The 7,249-nt window shown below is 42.4% G+C and overlaps 2 long non-coding RNA genes across 3 annotated transcripts; one reads left to right on the top strand and one right to left on the bottom strand.

Annotated features, from left to right (window-relative positions):
• Window positions 1-2,670: 2,670 nt before the first annotated feature.
• Window positions 2,671-4,387, bottom strand: LOC128812278 (uncharacterized). Of its 2 annotated transcripts, none has more exons than XR_008438676.1 (3): window positions 4,339-4,387; window positions 2,903-3,008; window positions 2,671-2,824 (listed from the first exon to the last, which is right to left on the bottom strand). It is a non-coding gene; the product is annotated as an uncharacterized LOC128812278 (long non-coding RNA). The 2 variants fall into 2 exon arrangements; XR_008438675.1 differs by lacking the exon at window positions 4,339-4,387 and adding an exon at window positions 3,137-4,325.
• A 159-nt stretch (window positions 4,388-4,546) lies between these two features.
• On the top strand, window positions 4,547-7,006 carry LOC128812179 (uncharacterized). The gene is made up of 3 exons (XR_008438640.1): window positions 4,547-4,782; window positions 5,425-5,574; window positions 5,682-7,006. It is a non-coding gene; the product is annotated as an uncharacterized LOC128812179 (long non-coding RNA).
• Window positions 7,007-7,249: the final 243 nt, after the last annotated feature.

Below are 7,249 nucleotides of genomic sequence, written 5' to 3' on the forward strand. Positions count from 1 at the left end.
ATATTATGGGAGGGGTTCCCGCTCTCCCTTGGGAGGCAGCACCAGTCTAGAAAAAGCTATCAATGCTTAGTACACTCCCCGGTTCCAGAAAGTTCATTTGTTCTGTTATCCCCATTGGCCCCTGTTAGAATACCACTCCTCCTCTGTACCCTGATTGGTTCGCTGTATGTCACCCCATCCTGTCTCCTCCTCTTTGCCCGTTACCCATTGGTCGCTTCGTACCCTGACCACTCCTACTCCTTTGCCCTTATATACCCAGTCCCGCCTTCCCTTGAGGCTCCTGGAGCCTGCTCCCTCCTAGAGTGCTTGTGTCCCTTTTCTCCTCCTCCCGTTCCTGTATTTGTCCTACAATAAAGCCTCTTGGAAATCTGCTACTCCGGAGACCTCTCGTCAGTTCTGGTGGAGTTATCCGGGTCCTGTCACCTCTTCCCCGCGGACCGGTCAGCCGAGGATTGCTCCTCGGACTGGCTGGGCACCTGGGTGAAGCCCGGAGCCGCTTATTTAATACTACAGCATATCAGCAAGGCCACACTCACACTGAGCTGCATGAGTATCTGTGTGAAATGCAAATATACAACAAAAAATGTGATCACTATTTTTTGTCCCACTCGCTTGGGCAACAGCAGTTTTTTGCTCACTTTTAATATCATGTATTTCTAATGCAAACACCAGAGCTGGGTGAGGGAACAGCACATTAGTGGCCCACAGGGGACTTCATTTTGGAGCAGCAAAGCACAGCCATAAAGGGCCAAGCCCCAGACCCTGACACAGGAACCCACAGCAGGAATGTCAACTGAGCTTTTTTCTATTTGGCAGGGAAATGCAAGCTAAACACCACATAAACACTCTCCTCCTTACAAAGTAAATGCATTTTTGCAAAGCTATATTTCTCATTTATTCAGTCTTTTTTCAGAAGCAGCTTATTAGTGCTCTGTTCTCCAGTGTGCAAAATCTGGCTTTTCCTCGCTTTGGATTTCCTTTAGTTCCAGGCTTTTTGGAACAATTGTATGGATTTCTTATTAGCAGTGCCAATGTTTCATTTAAAATATCACTAAAGCCAATTCTATTCTAAAAGTGTGAAAAATCAAGCTGTCCTTTCCCTGCTAATCCACTAAGTGTATCTGAGGAGTAAATGATCACTCACTGGACTTTCTGTGTAGGGTACACTTCTGGCACAATTTCAGTGCTAACAAGTATTTTACTGATTTATACTGACATATATTCCATTACAGACTCTACAGAGGCATTCATAATATTTGAAATTTTTTGGTGGTTTTTTTTTGTCATCACTTACAGATACATGAACAGAATTACATTTTTTAGACAGTTTGGTTTGGTAGGCAGTAGATAAATCTGCAGAATGATAAATTTGTAGGAAGTACCTAAATTTCATCCTACAAATCTGGTCCAATTTCCTACTAATTTTTACATCAGTTGTTTTAAGTTTCCATAGTTTCTCTCCCTTTTCAGTATTGATTTAAGTATGGTGCACAGCACAGCTTAGGGAGAGTATTGGATTGCATGGATCAAGAATTCATTGACTTACTACTGCTAAAAGGAATGACATGACTTGGTTATTCTTTATTGTGTTCTGTACTTCTGGATCTGCTCATCAAACCTATTTTAACCCTTTATTTGACAAGACAAGGGCAGTCACATTTTACAATAGGTGCTTATATTTTCTGAGAGTCCTTCTGGCTTCTAAGCCCATCCTGACACAGCTTATTTTGCAGAAGGATCCCTCTTCAGAATTATTACAAGAAATTACAGTTATTCTGTTCAAAAATATTTATATCATTTGCTAAAGAAATGCTTCAGAGGAAAATGTGAAAAAAACCACATTTTTTCCTGATCCTGATGGCACCAGAATGTCACCTTCCTACAGAGAAGCCTGATACCAGACATATACAGAACTTCTGCAGGGCATGGAGAGTCCTACAGGCTTGGCCTGAGACATAAATTTGGGGTTCTATTCTTTCAAAAAATTCCTATTTTACCTTGGCCAAAACACCCAAACTCAGGCCTTCTAAATTTATCTAGATGCTTTAGACTAATCTAAATTAATAGAATCTGTAGCCTTTTCCTCCTCCTTCACTTCTTTTATAAGACGTATATCCTTATCCCATACGAATGGAAAGCTGATACACATTTGAAAGACCATCAGTTTCTCTGTAACAAGTGCCAGTGATTGATAGCAGAAAAAGTTACCTACGTTTTTTGAAGCATGTCTTTTGAAGAATTCTTGTTCTAACTTAAGGGCAAATTCATTTCTTGAATAAAGCAGTGCCAATGTCATTAACCCCACTGAATTGCAAGTCTTGGCAAAAAAGAAAACCACCTTTCCTACTACTTCTTTGAATGTAATTATTCATGATTAAAGAAAGCCAAATTAGTAGGAAATGTGAATTCAGTTCCATAAAGCAATTTCAGAGATAGGAGCAGCTGCACCTTTGCTGCAGAGAACGGTAAAATAGAACCCTTTACCGCCTGCTCATAATTCAGAGCTGCTGTGCACAGGCTCAGGAAGAAGAAAGGAAATGTTAATTATGTTTCTTTTAACCTAACCCTCCTTTAATATACCTGTTTCTAGGAATACCATATCCATAGACGGTTGAAGTGTTCTTGGGTTAAGAAGCTTTATTTCAGGTGTGAAAAGATTGAAGTCAGGTATTACATTTCCTAGCTATTTATTCTTTCTTTTTAAATTTTTTTTCTGAGTATTTTTTGGAGTTTAATACTTCTCTTACGGAAAGTCCATTAGCTATGTAAGAACATCAGGCATACTTTTCCTTCTTCAGTCTTGTTCACCTCATTGTGCCATTTCCTGCAAATTGCAAAGAAATTGAGTCATTCTAAAAATGGCACTACCAAATTCACTCCCTGCATTTCAATGTCAACATACATTCAAGTTTTCAGGGTTATTTTTCTTCTTTTCTGCTGGTTTACTGTCTGACTTCCCTTCCTTTCTGAAAGAGGCCAGTCATTTCTGAAGTTGTTTAGCTGTATATCTTGTATTCATAAACAACAATTAGAGGTTAAAGACACCAATGTTTTAACCTTTCTGCACATGCAAGTACATGCACCCTGCTCTCCTCATACGTTTTTAGCCAGTTCTTTATTCAGTGCCATGCTTTACCTTGACGGTTCATAACTTTTATCTCGCAAAGAAATCTCTCATTGTTTCCACTGGGGTTTACAGTATTAAATCCCTAAAAACTATCAGTCCTGCAGCTGGCATTGAATTGGTCACTTATGCAACCCCAAGGGCTCTGTGCTGGAGTCACACTGCTACCAACAAACAGCACTATGGGGGGAATGCAGAGAAACTGAAAACAGCAAGGAATCAAATACCAGCTTCCAGCAGGACAGAGGGGTGGGAGCTTTAAAACGAAAAATCAGTTTGTGATGACTCTCAACACATCTGCAGAAAAGTCTGGGTAGGACAGGAGAAAGATGAAGGGCTGGCTTTGTACTTTCTCTTCCCCACTTTTTCTGTAAAATGAGCAGCACAAAGAAATGACAGCACAGTAAAGTTTGCATCACTCTACATAAGGCAATCCTGACTCTGCAGGCTCCAGGAAGAGGCAGACTTGGAGTTAGTCATGGACAGCAGCAACTGCATTGAAGTTCTGCTGAGGAAGAGACACTGAAGCCTGGAAAAGCTCAGGGGATGAGGGGACAAAAAGAATCACTGCTTTGGATTTTTGTTTATTTGAATTACAGATGCCTAAGGGGGAGAAAGAAACAAGCAAACAAGTCTGCTCTGCACTTCATGAATGTTTTCAGCAGAATTACTATTTCCTTTTCCCTTCTTTTCTAACCCAAGAGGTGTTAAGGAAAAATCTTTAAAATTAGCTGAACTTCCTTCTGCTGCTGAAACAGCTACTAGCTGAACACAAGGCTTAGCTTTTAATTTTAACAAACAAGGTATGCAAATCATGATTTTTGTGTCTTTCTTGCTGCATTAAAAATCTCACATATTATAACTGCACATTTTGAGAAGTCTTCTAATTATAAACATCTCCTAGATTAGCAGAAGCAGTCATTAGAGGAAACAGTAAAAGTGCTCAGGTAGAGCAGGAGGAAAGTGAACGTGAAAAGAACAGCAGAGGTAATGTGGACTGGTAAAACCATAAAGCTCAGTGAAAAGAAGTGGGCAAACTGCAAGCGCAGCAAGAGCTGAGCTAAGGAGGGGTACTGAGATGTCTTTTCAGACTCTCTTGGGTCCCCTGGAGAACAAAGTTTTGCGCAGGGGCAAAACTCAAGTAACCACTTCGCCCAAGAACCAAAGGGGCAATAGAAAAACACAGAGATTCCACATTAAGGTGCAGAACTAACTGTAGTATCCCCTGTGGATGAAGGGGAAGGACTGGGATGCCTTGGGAAGATACCCTTGTGTAACTTAAAGTGACACATTGAGACCTTTTCCCACAGTCCTCTGTTTTTTATGTTAATAGCTTTAGTGACATCATCACCATTCTCCTCCCCAGTTCTAGAATGTTCATGGTTTCTGTTCTCCCCATTGGATCACAGTTATGGACACTCCCCCACTGTATCCCCGTTGGTTGTTCCCCCGGTCCCGCCTTTGTACCTCCCTTGATCCCTTCACCTATTGGCCCTCTGCCGACGTGCCTGCCCTGAAGCTCCCTGGCTTCGCCTGCCCAGCCGAGGCACGGTCAGCAGCGGGGGACGCTCCCCTGTGTCTCCAGGAGATTCGGGGAGCAGCTAAGACAAAGCGCTTCGCTGTTTGCCTCGTTAGGAGGAGAGGCGGCGTCCGAGGAGGTAATGAGGGAGTCGACTCAAGGCTGGGGAAAAGGTCTCAGGTTTAATGCAAGCTCCGGGGAGCTCTGAATGCCATTGTCCCAGCGGCGGCCAAAAGTGGCCTCGAGGCTCTCACAATCGCCTTAAGTACCGGGGCAGTAACGAGGGGGAAGGGACGCCCACCACCAATGGGGGAATTCAGAGGAGTGGAAGGCAAAAGGACAGACAGACACACAAACCAATGGGTAAAGTTTAAGGGAGGGACCCCTGGCCCTCGTCCACTCACTCGATGCCCAAGGTGGAAGACTTTGGGACAGTGGGATGAGGAGCTGAGTGATGGACAAGGTACCAGGGAGGGGACAGGGGAATGACTGAGCATTTTCAGGGAGATCGGCATTGAGGGAAAGGCGGGAAAGCTCAGGGTGGAACCATTGGGAGACAATGGGGAGTGAAGGGGCAAACCATTACAGGACTGTTACAGAGATATAAAAACACAATACAACAACCCTCAGATTGTGAAACCCCACGTACACCAGACTTTAAAAACCCTGGACCCTCCCCTGTTTGGGGCTCTTCTCCTGTTCCTGAACCCCTTCAGTGTGCTTGTTATTAAACAGTCACTGGAACTTCATACAGAGAGCCTCTCCTGCTTTTCTCCATCAGCCTGCAATCTACAACTGGCAGCGCAAGCGTCTGGTGCTTGTCTGGGCTATCCACTTTCTCTGGGGGAGACATTCTTGGGAAGGCGGCTGTCTCAGCAACATCTGCCATGCTGCTGCAAGTAACAGGTCACATCTTCCACTCTCAACTGAGGTACTGAGGCCAACATCAGCACACATTGTTCCCAAACGTCTGAACTACCTCAGGACTTCCCCAAGGACTCCATGAACTTGGGAGTGGAATTGTGTCTTTTCTTTCAGAGAACATGCCAGAATATCCATGGGAAAGCTTTAGGAATAGTGTCTCCCTCCTGATTGGCTTTTATGTAAGAGACAGCCATAGCCTGAAGTACAACTAGGCAGATAGACCTTCTTCTGAGGTCTATACCTGCAGCTACAAAAATATGAGCAAAAAAATCTCAGGGACTGAGCCTTTCCTTCATACCCAGATGGTTTCATATTCCAGACAGCTCCCCCTGTACTCTGATCATATCGTTAATCATAAAGGCCCCATAGCTAGCAAAATATTCTCTTCTTCCAGAGGTACAAAACAATTCTGAAAGGTCAATAGAAGGAACAGCATAAATCATAATAGCAGGCAATTACACCTGCTGCAGTATGAACAAGGTGCTCAGAAGACCAGAAGTTGGTTGATCCATGACTGGAGCAGGGGGATAAAAGAGGTGACCGACAGCTCTGGCAAAGCCCTGGCGGCAGGTGCCTGGAGTTGATCCCTGTTAATGTCAGGTTCCCCCTACAGAATCCCAGCACAGCCAGTGGGCAGTGACAAAGATTTCTGCTCAGAGCTCTGCTGGGACATTGATGCACTGATGGGGGTAGGATGGTGTGCTACATGTTGAGGATGTGGACTGGGAAATTTAACCACACTCATTTGCTAAATTCTTGTTAAAATCTTTTCTTAAAGTTTGCTCTCTTTGAGTTAACTTCAAGACGTTCTCACAAGGTATCAGACTACTGCAGGTAACTGATTCCAATGGCTGAGTGTGACTGGAGCCATCCAGAGAAACACGAGACAGCTTTTACAGTCCCAGCCTGTTCCCCCTGTGCTGTACTGCAGCAGAACTCCACCTGCTTCATCCACCTTCAGATGCATTTACACACCCTGTAGAGAAATGGAGAAATGCTATCCCACCTCCATTGCAAACTTTTCTTCTGCATCAAGTAATTCAGCTAAGAGATTTTTTTTTTGCACATAAAATCATTCTGGTCTTAAGCATCTCTCACAAAAGAACAATCCTGCAGTAAGAATTGACAAGAATCCCCTAAAAATTAATGGATCGCAGAATCAAGAACTAACTTTTGCATTCCAATTCCAACAGAAATTCCAATTTCTAGATGAAAAGGTACCTCTGAAAGCAACATACAGACAGTTTTCACTTCTGAATTTCTGCCTCTCTGTGCCTCTCCTTTCATGCAGAAAAATTAAATTGTCTTTGTTATCTTATTAGCCAAGAAATCACTGCAATATCTTACAGTTACAAAAATTCTGTTTTTTTTCCTTTATGTTGAATATATCAGTTTAGACATATAAAGTCTCACACATCACATTTCCTGTTTAATATACATGAAGTATCAGTAATAAATGGGTATCATCTCACATACTGTCCATGTGTTTTTTGAAAATAAATTAATGGCAAACTGTTGAATTGCACCAAAGGGAGATTTTACAATTTTTATTACAATATGTAAATAACTGTAATGACTTATACCACAAAAAGTATTAGTAAAAAGTATTTTTGTAAGTCACAGAGCAAAAAATACTTTTTTTAAACAAATAAACCATGAAAATATATACAGGAATATCACAA

This window comes from Vidua macroura, chromosome 10 (assembly GCF_024509145.1).
Source record: "Vidua macroura isolate BioBank_ID:100142 chromosome 10, ASM2450914v1, whole genome shotgun sequence".
Classification (NCBI taxonomy): domain Eukaryota; kingdom Metazoa; phylum Chordata; class Aves; order Passeriformes; family Viduidae; genus Vidua; species Vidua macroura.